The following is a 20562-nucleotide window of genomic DNA, read 5'->3' on the forward strand; positions in this document are numbered from 1 at the left end:
CTAATACCAAAAGCTTTTTTAATAAATCTTGATCCCTTGTCAATAGCCAATTTCACCCGATTTTTCATCCTAACTGCTGGTTTGGTTTGCCCTCCTAAACCTTCTACATAAATCACTTTATGATGGGAAGGATTTTCTTGCAAAAGTGTAACTTCAGCTCCATTATCAATTAAAGCCATTACATGTGTAGGAGAAGATGACTTCCCCCACCATACAGTGACAGGTGCTTATGGGCGTCTCCTGTTGTCACTGCCCTCACTATTACAGGAGACTCTCCTTCCCTTCATAAAGGATAAGGAACCTCCCAATTCCCTTTTCTGATTCTCTCTAAATCCTCCTCGGGATAAAGGGATTTGAGTTTGGGTTAATGTTCAGTTTTGGGAATTGGTTTGGGGCTAACAGGAAGGGTCCATTCTGTTTTCTCTAAGTCTGGGCTGATGTTATCTTCACTAGGAGTAGTGTTTCTAACCCTGAAAGTTTTCCCTACGAAATATTTCCACCTCTTCAGAATTTCTGCAGTAGAAATACCATCTGTCTCATTTTTAGGTACTCTTGCCTTTAATAGGTCCACCCACATTTCTTTCCTAGAAATAACTAGCCTGTTTTTCTCCTTCTGTCTTCTCTCCCACATTCAATTTTCTGCTTGTATGCTTCCTGTCTGGCCTTGACCTTTACTGACCTGACAGGTTTTGTTTTAGTCTGTAGCTCCCCCCAACTGGCTTAAAAGGGTAGTGACGTCTTGAATCTTGCTGTTTAATCCCAGACCCTCCAACAAGGACAATAATGGAGCCCTGAGATTAAATGGCGCAGACTTCAACAGCTTAGAGCACAGAGCAAATGTAAAGGGCTCCATATCTGGACCCATCCATTTTGGAAATTTATTTAATCTGGTTATACAACACATCTCGCGTAACCTGGACATACCCTCTCCTATTGATCTCCAGGAATAGGTATTTTGAGAGTATATATATATATATATATATATATATATATATATATTACACACACACACAGGTCAGTAGGACTAGCATATACTCTATATAGACTATTCCATCTCTCACGAGGTTGCACAGTGAAAAATTCAAACTAACCTCTCTGGCTTTTTGCATTGCCTGACGCAATTGTGGATCATGGGTTAAAACTCCCATAGCCACTGCTTCCTTACCTGACAAAACACTGTACTGCCCCTTCATCCCACAAGCGTAGGAGCCAACTCAATAGGGGCTCCCCAAACCTTTTTGTTTGTTTTGTTTGCCAGATAGCTGGTGTTTTAATACCTTAACTTCTGCCTCTGCTTTCTCCCTTCTATGTGATTCTGTAAAATTAGCATGAAGGAAGTACCAACTCACCGTGGACACTGTCCTTCTCTTTTTTACTTAAATCCAATCCAAAAAATCTACAAAATGATCTGAGATTTTATCGCCCCAAGGAAGCATACTTCACAAATTCTTTAGCAAGAGGCTCCCACTCATTGTCTCTGACCCAGATAGGTAAGCTGCACACTTTCTACTGGCCACCAGAACACTCTGCAGCCTCGCTTTTCCTAAATGGCTTATGCAGCATTTTGCCTAGCACAAGCTACACAATAAAAAAACACAATAAAAAAATTAACCCTAGTTAAAGTCCTTGTAGGTCTTATTTTCGGGGAAACAGGGTAATAAGCAAAATAGCCTATGGTCTGTAACAGTAGAAATATACAAAAGTTACTTACAGTATCTCACAAAAGTGAGTACACCCCTCACATTTTTGTAAATATTTTATTATATCTTTTCATGTGACAACACTGAAGAGATGACACTTTGCTACAATGTAAAGTAGTGAGTGTACAGCTTTTATAACGGTGTAAATTTGCTGTCCCTTCAAAACAACTCAACACACAGCCATTAATGTCTAAATCGCTGGCAAAAAAAGGGAGTACACCCCTAACTGAAAATGTACAAATTGGGCCCAATTAGCCATTTTCCCTCCTCAGTGTCATGTGACTTGTTAGTGTTACAAGGTCCCAGGTGTGAATGGGGAGCAGGCGTGTTAAATTTGGTGTTATCGCTCTCAATCTCTCATACTAGTCACTGGAAGTTCAACATGGCACCTCATGGCAAAGAACTGAGGATCTGAAAAAAAGAATTGTTGCTGTACATAAAGATGGCCTAGGCCAGTGATGGCGAACCTTGGCACCCCAGATGTTTTGGAACTACATTTCCCATGATGCTCAACACTGCAGAGTGCATGAGCATCATGGGAAATGTAGTTCCAAAACACCTGGAGTGCCAAGGTTCGCCATCACTGGCCTAGGCTATAAGAAGATTGCCAAGACTCTGAAACTGAGCTGCAGCACAGTGGCCAAGATCATACAGCGGTTTAACAGGACAGGTTGCACTTAGAACAGGCCTAGGCATGGTTGGCCAAAGAAGTTGAGTGCAGGTATTCATTGTCATATCCAGGGGGTGTCTTTGGGAAATAGACGTATGAGTGCTGCCAGCATTGCTGTAGAGGTTGAAGGGGTGGGGGGTCAGCCTGTCGGTGCTCAGACCATTCACTGCATCAAATTGGTCTGCATGGCTGTTCCAGAAGGAAACCTCTCTTAAAGATGATGCACAAGTAACAGTTTGCTGAAAACAAGCAGACTATGAACATGAATTACTGGAACCATGTCCTGTGGTCTGATGAGACTAGGGATGGGCCAAACACACCCCTGGTTCGGTTCACACCAGAACATACCGAACAGGCAAAAAAGTTGTCAGAACACACAAACTCAGCTAAAGTCTATGGGACACGAACATGTATAATAAGTGCTCATTTTGCCCAAAGTGGTGTCGGCCTTTCATTTAAATCCAGACATTCTTTTGCCTTCCTTTTTCTCTCAGCCTAGTTCGGCGGAAGGGAGATGACTACATTCTTTGGACGTTGTCTGGGCAGTCGAGGTTTATTTGTCTAGATCTGCAGATCAGACTTTTTTTTTTTTTTTTTTATCAAAGGGACCCAAGATGGGGCAGGCAGCTTCCATTGACAATTGGGTCTATCAATTGGTCATTCATGCCTATGGTCTGAAACGTAAAGCTCCTCCCTTTAGGATGAGAGCTCATTCTACAGGGGTGTAGGAACCTCCTGGGCTTTTCGCCATCGTGTATCTTATCTGTAGCTCAGATTTGTAAGGTTGCTACCTGGTCTTGCAAAATGTTATCAAGTGAATGTTAGAGCATCCGAGTATTCGTCTTTCGGCCGCAGTGTACTGCGGGCTACCGTATAAGGTCTGATGGCTACTGTTTGGCAGGGTGTCTCCCTCCACTTAAGGCTATTGCTCTGTGAAGTCCCAGCAGGTAATGAATATTAGCCTAACTCTGTGTCCAATGATGTATGAAGAAAAAAATAGGATTATTTCGTCATACTTACCTGTAAAATCCTTTGTCTTTGAGTACATCATGGGATGCAGAGGTCCCGCCCCTCTTTTTGGGGATTCAGTGCTTGCTGCAAAAGTGAAGTACTTCCTGTATGGGAGGGTTATATAGGGGATCACTTCCTGTCTAAAGACCTTTGGTCTACCAGTGTCCATTCACCTGGAGATGAAGTATAACCCAGCAGGTAATGAATATTAGCCTAACTCTGTGTCCCATGATGTACTCAAAGAAAAGGATTTTTTACAGGTAAGTGTGACAAAAAAATTTCTATTTTTGTATTATGCGTTTTGTTTTTAAAAATTCCTGCATGGTACACTTTTGGTGCCTTGTTTCAAAATGCGCCATCCATTGACTTCAATAGAAGCTCAACAAAAACGTTTATTAAGCTGTAGAAATAGAAAGAAATAACACTTATGCACACCTTGCCTTTCCTGAGTAGCAGGTAAAAGCAGCCTCAGCTCCATTCACCTAGGCCACGCCACCAAGAGGAAGTAAACTCCCCTTATCTATTTGTAGCTATAGATAAGCCTATAATAAGGCTTACCTATAGGTACTGTAAATAGCTCCTAACTTGCACTATTTAGAAGATATTTACTGTATACTGCGCCTATTACGTCATTGGCACATGGGCTCTGAAGGAACAGCCACCCATGCCGTTTCTTCAGGGCCTGCGCTGTGACCGGCGGCTTTTGCGTATATGCCCTGGAGTGACGTTATCGTGGCTCTGGCCTATCGCCGGAGCCAGTGAACCCGGAAGAAACACAGAGGAAGATGTCAGTGGTGTGTGGGTGCCGCTGCAGGGCTTTGTTCTAAGGTATTTCATAATGATGTAGTATGCAATGCATACTAGCTCATTATGGCTTTGTCTTACAGGGAGTTTTTTTGTTTTGTTATTTCTGGGTTTACAACCTCTTTAAGTGCACTTTTGAGTCACATGTCCATATTTCACAGATACATGCTGGGAGTCAGGGAAATCTTTTTTTTTTTTGGTGTAAAAACATTAATTTGTGGGCCAACGTGTCTTCGAAATTAACACCATCACTTTGCTTCATTAAATTATGAAGGACACATGCCGCTTTGACCACTCTACATGCATTTTCTATTTTCAAATTATTGGCCTGTACATGATTTGCCATTTATGAGGATGTCGAAAGCATACTCCACAAGCCTCCTTGCCCTGCAGTGATGTTTATTAAAGATTCTCCTTTTGTCATCAAGATTTCTCTGGGAGTAAAGCTGGCTATACACAAATTCAATCAATGTATGGACAGACTGATTGTACCCTCGATCAACATGGGTACAACCAACATGTTGGATTTTTAGAAATGTGATTGCCAGCAGCTATGGTTGCTAGCACTAATCACTGTGCTCTCTCATAAGGGACTGCTCCCTATACCCCTCCCCCCAATTTTATTTCCTGAAACCATGGGAAAACCTCAAATAAATGTGCATAATATATGACCTGTCTAAGGCTTCATTAATTGTTCCTCAAAAGCAAAGGCCTCAGCAGTCACAAAAACAAATGCCTTGAAGGACAATCAATTCCAGGAAAGGGTCAGTTGTCAGGAAAATCAAGAACAAAAAACAGCGACTTCTAAGCGTAGCAGTTAAATGAATTTTTAACGATGAGGTAAATAAATGGCAAATGCACTCACAAACAGAGGAAAAAAAGAAATAGGGCATATCTCAGTGGTCATCCGCTCTGTCCCGGGAAGGGTGTCAGCTGGCTGATGGAATGGGCTGCAAAGTCTGTGTACGGTCCCTCGTGTGGCACAGCTGTGGTGGATCAAACACCTAGATGATATCCGGGGACAGATGTGTGGACACAGGAGTACAGCATAATGCAGAGGTGACGTCACTTCCAGGTACAGGGTCAGTGGGGAGGTGCGCATGTTCGAAGCATGCGTGCTTCTTCTTCAGGCTCTAATGGGGCCATCTTTGAAGCGGTATTTGATGCTGAGCTTAGTGTTACCTGATTGGATAGATAAGTAACCATGGATACAGACAGAGACCACGGCTAAGGGTAGTGCAATGGGACATACCGGGATGCATTACGGCTGGCGCGACACACAATGGCATGGCAGCAAATTTAACCACTTGCTTACTGGGCACTTAAACCCCCCTCCTATCCAGACCAATTTTCGGCTTTCAGCGCTGATGCACTTTGACAATTGCGCGGTCATACAACACTGTACCCAAATTACATTTTTATAGTTTTTTTCCCCCAAATAGAGCTTTCTTTTTGTGGTATTTGATCACCTGTGTGCTTTTTATTTTTTGTTAAAAAAAATGTAAAAAGACTGAATTAAAAAAAAAAAAATTATTTTGTTATAAAATTTTAAAACGGGTCATTTTTCTCTGTCGTTATGTACGCAGATGAGGCGGCACTGATGGGCACCGATAGATGGCAGTGATGGGCACTGAAGGGTGGCAGGGATGGGCACTGATCGGTTACACTGATAGGCAGCACTTCTATGTGGCACTGATTGGCACCACTAGTGGGCATTGGTGGGTGTCACTTGTGGGCATTGATAGGTGGCACTTGTGGGCACTTACAGGGTGCAATTATGAGGCATAATTGCCTCTTGTGTTTCGGGGCCGATGTCCCATTAAGGTGAGCCGCAATCGTGTTTTGTTTTTTTTCTCCTCCTCTGTCACCGAGCTTTTGTTTTGATCATGTGATCAGCTGTCATTGGCTGACAGCTGATCACATGGTAAGGGGAGGGGACCGGACCCTTACTCAGTTCAATGATCATCCGAGTCTCAGGGAGCGTGCACAGGGGAGGCCGTCATAGGACGGCCTCCCAGGAATTCACATCCGCACTGTGGCCGTCATTCAGCCATAGCACAGATGTCAGGTGGTTAAAGGGACGTACAGGTACACCCATTTGCCTGTTCGTGCCATTCTGCCGACGTACATCGGCGTGCGCTGGTCGGGAAGTGGTTAAAGAATTTCATCAACAATCCACTCAAGGACTTTGGGTTTGAGTCCTAGAAGCTATCTCTAAACATCTCCCGAAGGCAGAACATTACAAGAGGTTGTGTGAAAGGGAGAACTATTGGATTTTTACTTTGGATAGTCTCTCGCCTGTGGGCCTAAATGAGGGAATTTAAATAAATATCCTATTGTAATCACATCCAAAACCCCTAGCATATTATCATTGTCCCCCTATCCACAATTGTCATAAAACGTAGTTGCTTGTACACCCCCAACACATATATTATATACATTCCCAATATCAAGTATTTTCCTTTTTATTAAAGCGGAGGTCCACCCTAAAGTGGACCTTCTGCTCATTGGAATCCCCCCCCCCTCCGGCGCCACAATTGGCACCTTTCAGGGGGGAGGGGGGTGCAGGTACCTGTACAGTACAGGTATCTGCACCCACTTCCGGCGTAGATTCTGCAGAAGGTACGCCCCTTTCCGCAGAATCTACGCCCCTTTCCTAAAGTGCCCCGCTGCCTGCTGAGAAACACACCGACCCCAGAGACTGCGCATCCTTATTGCGCAGCGCGACTCGCGCGTGTGCAGTAGGGAACCGGGAAATGAAGCCGAAAGGCTCCACTTCCTGATTCCCGTACCCAAGATGGCGGCGGCGGCAGCACCCGAGAGGCGATCGAGAGATCGGCTTCGGGTGCCAACATCGCGGGCACGCTGGGCGGGTAAGTGTCATTATTTTAAAAGTCAGCAGCTGCAGTATTTGTAGCTGCTGGCTTTTAAAGAAAAAAAAACGGCGGAACTCCCGCTTTAAATATCTTACAAATATGCAACAAATATGAAACCTATATTGTATATCCTATTAGTGACAATTTTTTTTATTTTTTATTAATGTGCAGACATAAGTTCTTTGTTTTTGTTTTTTATCCACATTTTTTGCATTTTTTTTTTTAAATCAAATGAGTTTTTTCAAAAGTATTTTCTATCACTTATTCAAAAATATATACTGATAAACATATACATTCTAATATTTCATGAGATATCATATTTTCCTTACCCACTTTATATATTACATATATATATATATATATATATATATATATATATATATATATATATATATATATATATATATATATATATATATATATATACATACATAGGGTTTGTCTGTCTGACCCATTATCATTCTTTAACAAAATTTTTTAATTCCCACGATATCTGTCCTCATATATCCTCAATACTATGATTTTTGTGGTTGTGTAATTTAATTTTCACAATTTTTAGCCACTTGTGTATTTTTCTTTACTAATTATTATTGTAATGCATCCCGGTATGTCCCATTGCACTACCCTTAGCCGCGATCTCCGTCTGTATCCATGATTACCTATCTATCCATGGTTACCTATCTATCCAATTGGGTAACACTAAGCTCAGCATCATATACCAATTCAAAGATGGCCCCATTAGAGCCTGAGGAAGAGGCATCCATGCTTCAAATGCGCGCACCTCCCCGCTGACCCTGTACCTAGAAGTGACGTCACCGCCGCATCAAGCTGTACTCCTGTGTCCGCACATCTCCATCCCCGGACATCATCTAGGCGTTTGATCCACCGCCGCTGTGACACACGAGAGACCATACACAAACTTTGCAGCCCATTCCATCAGGCAGCTGACACCCTGCCTTGACAGAGCGGATGACCACTATGTGATATGCCCTATTTCTTCATCTGTTTATGAGTGCATTTTTCATTTATTTACCTCATTATTAAAAATGTATTTAACTGCTACACTTAGAAGGCGCCGCTTTTTGTTCTTGTATATGTTTTTAGATCCACTTCAGTCTGCAAGCAGGCAGCTTTCTCTGATACTAGCTTTTTGCCTAGCACTTTTATGGACCCATTACTATGGACGTATTCACTGTGCACTTTCTAAAAACATTGTTTGACTCATTATTTTTCCCTTGCCAGTTATATGTGATTGCACCCCCACCCAGAGTGCGCTTAATTCATTTACTTTTGTCAGGCAAATCAAGATAATTTGTTAAAAATCTAAAGGGTTGTGCTTAACCAGTAAAACGGACTGCTGTACAAACAAAAAATCCCTGGAAAGCGGGATACAATAATAATGTTGAAAAATAAGTGCGCTGTCTGATCAGTTTTAAATAATATGATCATCAAAATGTGCATGATCAAATTAGGTGACTAAATGTGTGAATATTGTGCTCTCAACAAACCATTGGAAATGTAAAAATGATTTAAATACAAAACAGTGTATAAAGTCTACAACTGTGCCAAAACTGCACTAGAAGGTTAAAAAAAATTGCATCAATCTGTAAATGCTTCACCACTGTGTAATGGGATAAAGTGTCCACTTACCAGACCCAAAGCTCCTCATGGGATCATATTGCACGTGTGGGGTATCACAGCAAAGCGGAATCGTCAGTCAGAAGATTGCTCACCAGGACCTGAGGTGAACACCGACTCTCCGCTCACAGACCATGGAAGTAATGGAGGTAGGGAAAATTCATAGGGGTTTATTTACTAAAGGCAAAATCCACTTTGCACTGCAAGTGTACTTGGAAATGCAGTTGCTGTAGATCTGATGGGAAGATCCGAAATGAGAGGAAGCTCATTTTATCATCCAATCATGTGCAAGTTAAATGCTGTTTTTTTTTGTTTATTTTTCCGTGCATGTCCCCCTTAGATCTACAGCGACTACTCTTCCAAGTGCACTTTCACTTTGCACTACAAGTGCACTTGAATTTGCCTTTAGTAAATAACCCCCATGGTGCGTTTATCCTTAAAACTGCACTGTTTAATGTAAAAAATCTGCACTTGCAGGAAAACACTTGAGTATGAGCAAACCTTCAGCACGGCCGGTGCGGCTGCCACTTTTTTAGTTTTGCAAAAAATAAACGAAGTAGTGATTAAATACCTCCAAAAGAAACCTCTATTTGTGTGAAAAAAAATATTTATAGGAGTACAATGCTGCATGACTGCACAATTGTCATTAAAAATTTGACAACACTAAAAGCTGAAAATTGGTCCGGGTAGGAAGGGGGTAAAAGTATCCAGTAGGCAAATGATTAATCAAATACGTTTCTAGGGCTGAAACAACTAATCAACCTAATTGGTAATAAAAATAGTTGTCAGTGACGATCTCTCCCCCCCCCCCCATACTTGCCTGAGTAAGATCTCAATCCAGCGCTGTTCTCTCTCCTTCCTCACAGAAAGCAGATACAGCTGTGGGAGCCAATGGCTCCTGCTGCTGTTAATCATAGTCTGTCAGAAGAGGGGGGTGGGACCAAGCCACACTGTGTGCATTAATAGAAGCACACAGGGGCATGGCCTGGAGGGCATGGAGCGCAGACACATCACCGCACCACCTTCAAGCCACCCGGCGGTGGTAAGGCTCCTGCGAGCAGGTTCCAGGCTTTTGTCTCCCCGCATGCCGCAGGCTCCGGACATGCTGCCAAGATGGCGCTGGGTTGCAAGGTGAGACCGCGCAGCTCTCCAGGATTCTGGGCCACACCACAGGTCCAGTATTCTAGCCCTTCTGCCTCCACTCACTCCATGGGTCAGTTCTCCCCACACTCTGACTTCGACACTGCAGAGGCTGACTGGGACCTCAGAGAAACACATTAGGCCTCTCCCCACTAGGGCAAATATGCAGCAGCTGATAGATGCTGTGGAATTGTCCTGTAAGCAAGAGGTATAGGGGCTCAGGGAGGACACAGTGGCATTGGGGCATAGAGTGGAGGCTTTGGAAACTGGACAGGATGATATTATGAAGGCTGTTATTGCTATCCATGCACCATTAAGGGGTTCCGAATTCCCTTATGGACCAGCTTTATGACTACGAAAATTGAGACTGGCATCAGAACATCCATATCTGAGGCCTACCTGAAGCAACCTGTGTTCCTGACCTGCTCCCTAGTGTGCAGGGCTTTTTTTTTTTTTTTTTGCTGAATTTTGGGGCGCTTCACACCTGACACCATCGAACTGGACAGAGTTCATTTAGCCCTACTTCCTGTTCCCCCGGATACGCACCAGCCAAGAGACGTTATTGCAAACTACATAGATCCTCCGTTAAGGAAGCCATTATGAAGGCAACCCGTGGCAAACCCGTCATTGACTTTGATGGAGCCCAGCTTTCACTGTTTCCTGATTTGTCCCATCGCACCCTCATGCAGTGTCGAGCTGTTTGCCCTCTGCTTGAGGGTTTGCACTCAGTAAATGTCAATATCCGCTGGGGCTTCCCCCTTCCACTTAACAGCCTCTCAGAGTGGTAAAATGGCAGTCCTCTGGACCAAGGATGACCTACAGCACTTCGTGGATATGCTGGATCTTCCCCGACTGATTTTCCAGACTGGAGACTGAACATTTCATACCTCTTCCCCAGCACCCTGAGCATTGGTGCCAAGCTCTGTCCAGATCACGACACAAGAATTGCTCTGGCAGGCGCAGTCAAAACCTGTCTCACACCTTACCTACATAAACCGTCTTTGACCTATGTGTAGCATGAGTCACCTGCTTGAATCGGGTTATATGTTGAGGAGGTTGTGCAATTTATAGACATATTTTTTTCTGTCCATTTTTATTACCTACTGATTGCTCTGGCCTCCTTACTGTCCATCTATTTACATATTGTTTCAAACTGACTCATTTGGTGGGCGATCTTTTTCTGTTCTAGCTTCATGGTCACTAGGTTCGTTGTTTTTCATATAAATTTACTTACGGTTGCCTGGAAAATGCTCAGTGCTCTATTATGCCTTTGGTTATTCCCCTCCCATTAGATTGGTCCCAAAGCGGGGGACTTTGTATTCTGCTTAGTTGCAGATGGGAAGAATGCCCCGGACACAGGATGTTTACCCCCTGCCCGAACCCATCTCCTCGTTTATCGGTTCTCTCCACATTTTGTTGAATATTGTTTTGTTCCCTTTCTCTCTTTTTTGGTTTATCTTGTTTGTATGTATTTCACTTTATTACATTTGGAGATGTAATCTCAACCAATTGTGAGTTTCTTTATGGAACAGCCAATGCCCATCCTTGTGAGCTGTGCAGTATTTGGTCTATTTTTCTATATGTCCAACCTAGATCTATGCAATGGGTGACTCCTTGAAAATTGTTTCTTATAATGTGGGAGGTCCTTGTTTACCCCATGAACAGGGTCCCCTTTGGCAGAAACTGCATCACCTGGCTGCAGACATTTCTTTGCAGGAGACGCACTTTGCGACAAATTTCACCCTCCGTATGCTCCTTCTACCTCATAGCCCGTGGTTTCATGCACCATCTCCTATCCCTAAGGCTGGGGGAACAATAGCTGTTCAGAAATCGTGCCCCTTCTCCATCATGTCTCTACTAGCTGATCCTGAGGGTCGCTTTCTTTTCATACAGGGCATGATGCACAGCCACCGATATACTTTTGCCTCTATCTGTGCCCCTAAAATCGCTTTTTGGGGGAGATTTCAACCTTACCCTAGACACCTAAAAATCCTCTTGTCCTTCAGAGCCCTTGAATACGTTAAGCAACTCTTGTGATCCCTCCATCTGGTAGATAAGTGGCGTGTGTTTCATGCCAGGGAAAAAGACTATAGTTACTATTCGAAAACATGACACTTATTCCCACCTAGATTTGTTATAGATAGATCAATTTTATTTGAGACTTTATTCTTTAATCTACTATTGAATCCATCACTATTTCAGATCATTCCCCCATAACTATAACTCTTCACCCTGTTTCTGCATACCCTCTGCAACAGGTGTGGTGAATGAATGAGTCTCTTTAAGATAAGTCTGTTTCTGAGGCCCTGTCCCATACATTGGCATTATATTTTGAAACAAATTCCCCCAGAGATGTGTCCAGCCTGCAATCTGGGAAGCTCACAAGCTCCCATATCAAAAAGGAAAAGCTGAGGGAAATTGCTGATCTTCTAGATAAAATCCACTCTCTTGAGACCAAGCATAAGGTGAGCTTTGACCCCGTTGATGCCTAATAACTAGAGATGTTGCGACTTAGTCTCTCTGTGTTTGCATTGCAAGGCATATGCACTTTGAACATGGTTTTTATGAGCAAGGGAACAAGTGTGGCCGGCTGTTGGCTAGACAATTATAGAAGGATTCCTGTCATATCCATGCTTTGTCCATCCACAACAAGCAGATAGTGGACAGCCAATCTATAGCAGTGGGATCCCCCCGACTTGTGTGGATGGTCATCAGGTTGATGAGATCTGTGCATATAATAGTCTGCCTTCCCTGCCCTGCCCCCCTCAGTCCTTGAGGAGTTAGCCCATTCACTGCTAAGGAATTGTGCACTGCAGTAGCTGCCTTTCCACCATGCAAGAGTCCTGGTCCTGATGGCCTAATGAACAGGTATTATAAAAAGTTCCTCTCTACCTTACCTTGATATCCCCCCGGGTAGTTACTTTAACTCAAATACTACCTCTAACCCTCTGCTCCCGGAAGCCCTGTTAGCCCATGTAGCAGTGTTAGCAAAACTGTTGTACTATTTACTCATCTGGCTTAAAAAATTCTGACACGAAACTTCTAGCTAAGCTCAGGGTAAAGGTGATGGACTGGTCAAGCATGTCTTCAGACCTAAACCCTATTGAGCATCTGTGGGGCATCCTCAAACAGAAGGTGGAGAAGCGCAAAATCTCTAACATCCACCAGCTCCGTGATGTCGTCATGGAGGAGTGGAAAAGGACTCTAGTGGCAACCTGTGAAGCTCTGCTGAACTCCATGCCCAAGAGTGTTATGGCAGTGCTGGAAAATAATGGTGGCCACACAAAATATTGACACTTTGGGCCCAATTTGGACATTTTCACTTAGGGGTGTACTCACTTTTGTTGCCAGAGGTTTAGACATTAATGGCTGTGTGTTGAGTTATTTTGAGGGGGCAGCAAATTGACACTGTTATACAAGCTGTACACTCACTACTTTACATTGTAGCAAAGTGTAATTTTTTCAGTGTCACATGAAAAGATATAATAAAATATTTACAAAAATGTGAGGGGTGTTCTCACTTTTGTGAGATACTGTGTGTGTATGTATGACACTGTTGACCACCCTCTTCTCCTCAAAAAACTTTACTCCCTTGGTCTCCATGACTGTGCTCTTCAGTGGCTCTCATCCTACCTATCCCAACGCACCTTCAGTGTCACTTACAATTCTACTTCCTTCAATCCTCTTCCCTTCTCTGTCGGAATCCCTCAAGGTTCTGTTCTTGGACCTCTTTTATTTTCAATCTACACTTCTTTCCTGGGTCAGCTGATAGCCATTCATGGCTTCCAATAGCATTTCTATGCTGACGACACACAAATCTATCTCTCCACCCCTCAACTCACGCCATCAGTCTCCTCACGCATCACCAACTTACTAACAGACATATCTATATGGATGTCGCAACACTTCCTCAAACTCAACTTGTCCAAAACCGAACTTATAATATTTCCTCCCCCACGCGCCTCTTCCCCTGACTTCTCTGTCAACAGTAATGGCACAACCATCCACCCATCCCCACATGTCGGGGTGCTAGGTGTTATCCTGCATTCTGACCTCTCCTTTCAGCCCCACATCCAATTACTTTCCAAAGCTTGCCGCCTCAACCTCCGAAACATCTCTAAACTACGTCCCTTTCTAACCAATGAAACCACAAAGCTCCTGATTCACTCCCTGGTTATCTCTCGGCTTTACTGCAACTCCCTCATTGGCTCAGCTCTATACAGACTATCTCCCCTTCAGTCCATCATGCTGCTGCCAGACTCATACACCTTACAAACCGCACAGTGTCTGCTACCCCTCTCTGTCTCTGCCAACCCCTCCACTGGCTACCACTTGCCCAACAAATTAAATTCAAAATACTAACACTTACGAAGCCATCCACAACTCTGCCTCGCCCATCCTCTGGAACTCACTACCCCAATCTGTCAGAATGTATCCACTTTTAGACGATCCCTGAAAACTTTCCTCTTCAGAGAAGCCTATCCTGCCTCCATCTAACAACTGCACTATTTTCTCCATTAGCTCACCCCCCACAGCTATTACCCTTTTGTAGAACTCGACCCTCCCTCCTAGATTGTAAGCTCTAAGGAGCAGGGCCCTCTGATTCCCCCTATCTTGTATTGTATTGTAATGTCTACCCTAATGTAAAGCGCTGCATAAACTGTCGGCGCTATATAAATCCTGTATAATAATATACACACACTGTGTGTGTGTGTATATATATATATATATATATATATATTATATTACTTTCACAGTATTAATTAACCCCTTTTAGTTGTGATTATCTGCAACTGAGTTGCAGATATTTGTTTTTGTACAAGTTTTGTTCACTTAAAGTAGCACGATTTCAAGATGGCAGGTAAGCACAATTTCAGGTGCTACTTGGCTTAGTTACATAGTAGGTGAGGTTGAAAGAAGACACAAGTCCAACCTATGTGTGTGATTTTATGTCAGTATTACATTGTATATCCCTGTATGTTGTCATCGTTTGGGTGCTTCTCTAATAGTTTCTTAAAACTATCAAATGCTCCCCGCTGAAACCACCGCCTGTGGAAGGGAATAACACATCCTTGCCACTCTTACAGTAAAGAACCCTCTACGCAGTTTAAGGTTAAACCTCTTTTCTTCTAATTTTAATGAGTGGCCACGTGTCTTATTAAACTCCCTTCCACGGAAACGTTTTATCCCTATTGTGGGGCCACCAGTTGGTATTTGTAAATTTAAGTCATATCCCCTCTCAACCGTCTCCTCTCCAGAGAGAATAAGTTCAGTGTTTGTAACCTTTCTTCATAACTAATAGTCCCTTTATTAGTTTTGTTGCCCTTCTCTGTACCCGCTCTATTTCCAGCACATCCTTCCTGAGGACTAGTGCTCAGGACTGGATAGCATACTCCAGGTGAAGCCCGACTTCATGCACAGATGTTTATGCACGTTGTACCTGAAATCGCAAAAAAATTGTGCAGGAACCTTTTTTCAAATCGGTGCTGCACCGCAAAGTCGGAGTCGCACCAATTTAAATGGTTCCATTGCCGACAATAGGGTGCGACTTGTCATGCGATTTGGAACTGTCAGATCGCATGACAAGTCACACTGGTGTGAACGGGGGCTAAATGTCTTGGTGAGAATAGGCACACGTTGCTTGTGTAATACCCTCTAGGTAGGTAGGTGGAGTGTTTTAGAGGGAAGTCAAATTTAGGCAGGCCTGGCTGGCAGCCAGGCCTGTTTGTTTTGATCTGGGCTGGGAGTGACTCAGGGTAGCAGCTGGTGACTCACAGGCTCACTGAGACCTCCCTCTTTCCTGGTTTGCTAGAAAAATAGGAAACAGAGAAGAGTAAAGGTGGAGCTGCCTGGGGAGTTTTAGGGAGCCCTGACCAATCCACAACCTGGATTGGCAGGGGGCAGGCCTCCTAAAATACGGAGTGTCAGCATAGCTGGGGAGGAGTTTTCAGGTGGAAGAGCTGGAGTGATAGAGGGTGGACGCTGTCAGGGCCTGGGTGGAAGCTCCCCAGTCTGAGGGTGAGACCTTGGGCCTGGGCTCGGGTGCTGTCGGGAACACTTCCAAGAACCCATGGAGAGGTCTTGGACCGGAGGCACAAGAGAGAGCAAGGAGAGGACAACAGGAGAGAGCACTGTTAAGAGACTCCAGGAAGGACACCTGGTCGCAGCCAGGAGGGCTGGTGAGTGAGGCACAATCAGGAGGACTGGGAGCTTGCAGTCTGAGATGGGTGCAGAACCAGAAGTGTGGACTGTGATGGAAGGGGCAGTGGAAAGAGGCAGCTGCAGCCAGGAGGGCTGGCGGGCCTGATGGCTAACTGGGATCAGTAGCCATAGATGGGGCGGCTAGCACAAGGACTTTTCTGCTACACCTGTGGCGCCCATGGTCCCAGCCTGCAAAGGGCATATGCTGAGGCCTGGTCAGGTTTAACCTACAAATAGTGCTAGCTGTCCCTGGGAAACCAAGTGATGTGCTGAGGAGTGGAACCTTTAAGCAATTTGTGCAGGAGGAAGTTGGAGTATGTACAATTAGTGTACATAGTTGTCCCAAAATCAATTGCTATGTCTATTTATTCATGTTGGGCATCCCATATCTCCTATCCCCATTTAAGTTATACTCAATAAAACAAAAAACAAAGTTCAGTGACTGCTTTATGTCTTGGAGTGCCTAAGAGTGAATGCAGGGCTGGACAAGGTGACAGACAAACCACAGTTCTTAGCAGCTCCTACGGGGGGGTACCATTACATTGCTACACGTGTATCAAACTGCCTGCCTAGGAGTTTCCTGTCATGCATAATACTATATTAGTCCTGTCTGAAAATCTGCAAAACAGTGTTTTAGGTCTTATTTCTTTAACCACTTCAGCCCTGGAAGCTTTGGCTGCTCAATGACCGGGCCATTTTTCTTTAATCGTACATCATGGGACACAGAGCCGTAGTAATTATTGTGGTCATAGTCCACCTTCAGTTGCTGGACACTGGGACGCCCTAACCAGGAAGTTGCCTCCCTATATAACCCCTCCCACTACTGGGAGTATCTCAGTTTTTTCGCCAGTGTCTAAGGTTTTGGTCATGAGTGAAGCTGTGTGGTGCTGAGCTCCACTGGAGCAATCCTTGCTGGGGCTAGCTATGCAGCCGGATCAATTCAAAGTGTCTTTTAGGCCCGAATTGAATGGTACCCGGGCCTTGTATCCAAAGAAATTAAGTTTTGCCTGTAACACTTCTCTTTTTAGAGAGCTGAACCCCGGGATCCAGTACTTTTGGTATTAAGGCCATGAAGATGTACTGGTGGGGTGCTTTTTACAAGTACAGGATTGTGGGTTCCCCAAGTGTCCCCGGTTCCTGAAGGTTTAACGGGACCCACCGTGAAGGGTGAAGATTGGGTCTGTTGGTTTTACCACAGAAAACCCTGCAGCTGGAAAGGCAAGTGGGGTTTTTCAAAGGAATTTTTTAATTTTCTCATGAAATGTCTCCTTTAAAGTAAATTTTGTCATGCCTAGTATCACCACTGGGGGCTGTATAGAGCAGGTACCTTCTGCTTTGCTCAGAGTCACGCTGTGTCACAGAAGCAGTAGTCTTTTTTTTTTTTTTTTTTTTTTTTTTTTTTTCTCCGGCTACCAGGCCAGACCTCCATTAAGTTTGGGGGGTTTTGCTTCCTCCTTCCTCCTGGCGGGTCTTGGCACGGTGTTTGCGTCCTCCAACGCGGGAGTCTATTTTTTTTTTTAAGAAAAACTCCATTTATGCTGGCTGCGAAATTGTCAGAGAGACATAAGAGCAAAGAAGAGCATGAAAGAGGTTTTGGTGATACAGGCATTTCCTATTTGACACATTTACTATTTGCATCAGGCTGAGCGTTAATAGCAGCGGCAGTAGTTGGACTACTCAAGCAGTGGATAGGATTTCTTCTGGTAGTACCTCAGCTTTGTGCATCGGGCTATGGTCAGAAGGGGGGGTTGAAATACCCCCAAAAAAGAGCTAAAAGGGTCTCCCTCAAGCTCTGGAAAGCCTACTCATCTCTACAAATGGCATACTCCCCTGAAAGGGGGTGGCTGGTCAGAGTGAGCATCAGAGCCATGAAATGTCTGCAACTGTTTTTAACACTGCAGCCCAGTGTATTTTATGATGATTAAAAAAAAGGTTTAGCGACTTTAAATCGCATCCTAGTGTGGGTCAAAATGCGACAGGTTTTTTTCCATTACGCATAAGATATAGCGCCTACAAAATAGTTAGATTTTTAGAATTTTTTTTTTTTTACTAGTAATGGCGGTGATCTGCGATTTTTATTGTGACTGCGACATTGCAGCGGACATATCAGACACTTTTGACACGTTTTTGGGACCAGTCACATTTATACAGCGATCCGTGCTATAAAAATGCATTGATTACTGTATAAATGTGACTGGTAGGGAAAGGGTTCAAGAGGTTAATATGTTCCCTAGGAGTGATTTTTAACTGTAGGGGGAGGGGATTCACAAGGGGAGGAGACCAATTAGTGTTTCTCTTTACTGAGAACACACCATCGGTCTCCTCTCCTCTGACAGGACCGTGGATCTGTGTATTTACATACACAGATCCACGGTCCTGCTGTATTACCGGGCAATGACTGGTGCCCGATGGACATCGAGGCCGCCAGGCACTCGCATCAAGTCCCAGGTGACACGTCGGGCGCGCGTTCCCCCTGGTGGGCCAAAAAGACGAGGGCGTAATTTGACACCCTCCCACAGTGAGAGCTGCGCCACCTGGCTGTCAATTGACAGCCGGTGGTTGGCAAGCAGTTAAACGGGTCTTCAAGGTTATCCTGCTCAGCAGGCCCAGGAGGCAGCTTTATGTTTGCAGTAGTTGCTATGAGAGATTCTATCTTTCAGGCCATGCGCCCTTCGCTAAGTGCCTTGTAAGAAGCTCCTGGCTAGTCTTCCTTTTTGCGATGAAACAGCTATTTGGGGATGTTTTGGATAATACATCCAAAGAAATTCTAGTAGAAAGCACCCCTTTTGCCATTTAAGAAAAAGAGTAAATGTATTTTAGTTTTAAAGCTTCTTGTCCTGTGCCAGAAGCATCAGCCCCCAGGCAGTAATAACGGCTTCCACGTTCAGGTTCAATCGAATAGGGAGAATTCTTCTGCAGTTCTTAAGGATCTGGCAGGAAGAGTGTCCAGACGAATGGGGGACTTCCTCAATAGCTCCAGGGTACAAACTGGAGTTCCAAGAATTCCCGTCTCCTCGTTTTCTCAGATCAAACATTTCTAAGGATCCAGAGAAAAATAAAAAAGTGATCATGAGGGTCCCCATGTAAGAACAGATGTTGGGGTTTGATCCAAACCTATTTTTTCACGGTGCCAAATTCGAATGGACATTCTGGATCTCAAAAATCTAAATTCAATTCCTGAATATAACCACTCTTTTTTCGCATTGAGTCAATCCAAATCAGTTATCTCCATCCTACAAGGAGAACGTCTGGCATCAATCGACATCAAAGATGCATACCTCCATATGCCTATTTCCTCGCACACGAGTAATATCTACTTTTCAAGGTGGAAAATGTTCGTTTTCAGTGTGCAGCTCTGCTTTCCGGTCCAGCTACTGCACCTTGAGTGTTTACAAAGGTTCTGGTCCCTCTGCTAGCCAGATTAAGGGCCCAAGGTATAACGATTATGGTTTATCTAGTCGATCTGCTCTTAATAGACCAGTCGGTAGCCCGCTTAGACCAAAGTATGGTCATCACATTTAACTACCTGGAATATCTAGATCGGATTCTCAACCTAGGAGAAGTCTTCCTGAAGAAGGCTAAAATACTTGGGTCTGATCTTAGGTACACCCAGAAAAAAGTATTCTTACCCCAGGCAAAGATCAGCACCATAAAGGAACTGATTTAGGTGGTTAAAGCAAGATGAATTTTGTCTATTCAACTTTGCATGAGGTTGTTGGGAAAGATGGTGACTTCATTCGAGGCTGTTCCTTATGCTTGGCTTCATTTGAGACTGCTGCAAAATCGCAATGTGTCTGACTCCAAAGCCTATGGCCACATTACCCTGATAGCGCCCAATCTCGTCTGATCTTGGAGGCTAAGCAGGGTTGGGCCTGGTTAGTACCCAGATGAGACCACCTGGAAATACCAGGTGCTGTAGGCCGGGTATGCCGGAGCCTCAGTTTATGATTAATATCCAAAAATCTACTAAGGGGAAAATACTTCCTTTAGTTACCTGGGAAGTGGTAACCACATATGCCAACCTTTTTTTGTTTAGGTTGGGGAACAGTCCTGGAAGAGGCAACTGTCCAAGAGACGTGGCCCAGATCAGAAATAGCCTTGCCCATTAACATTTTAGAAATTCAGGCAGAGCTCTTGGTCCTGAGGGCCTGAACGTTCAGTTTATGGTATTCTCCTGCCAGGATTCAATCTGACAATGCCACAGCAATGGCCTATATTAATTACCAAGGGAGCACAAAAGTTGTGCGGCCCAGAGAAGGTAGAATCATATCCTACCTTGGGCAGAAAACAATGTACTTTGTCTATCGGCAGTCTCCATTCTAGGAATAGAAAATTGGCAGGCGCACTACTTGAGTCACCAGCAGTTGTTCCCAGGAGAATGGTTCCTTCACCCTGATATCGTCCTGTCAATATGTCAAAAATGTGTCAAGAACAAAGGATCCGCTAGCATGTGGAACAGATGCCTTGCTATTCCCATGGAATCAGTTCTCACTGATTTATGCATTCCCTTCTATTCTGCCTG

The 20562-nt window shown here is 44.1% G+C and overlaps 1 pseudogene; it reads left to right on the forward strand.

Moving 5' to 3' along the window:
- The first annotated feature begins 19845 nt into the window (after nucleotides 1–19845).
- On the forward strand, nucleotides 19846–19962 carry LOC143985807 (5S ribosomal RNA; annotated as a pseudogene).
- Nucleotides 19963–20562: the final 600 nt, after the last annotated feature.

Source organism: Lithobates pipiens, unplaced genomic scaffold (genome assembly GCF_037356315.1).
Source record: "Lithobates pipiens isolate NorthernLeopardFrog02 unplaced genomic scaffold, aLitPip1_a1.2 Scaffold_16, whole genome shotgun sequence".
Taxonomy (NCBI): domain Eukaryota; kingdom Metazoa; phylum Chordata; class Amphibia; order Anura; family Ranidae; genus Lithobates; species Lithobates pipiens.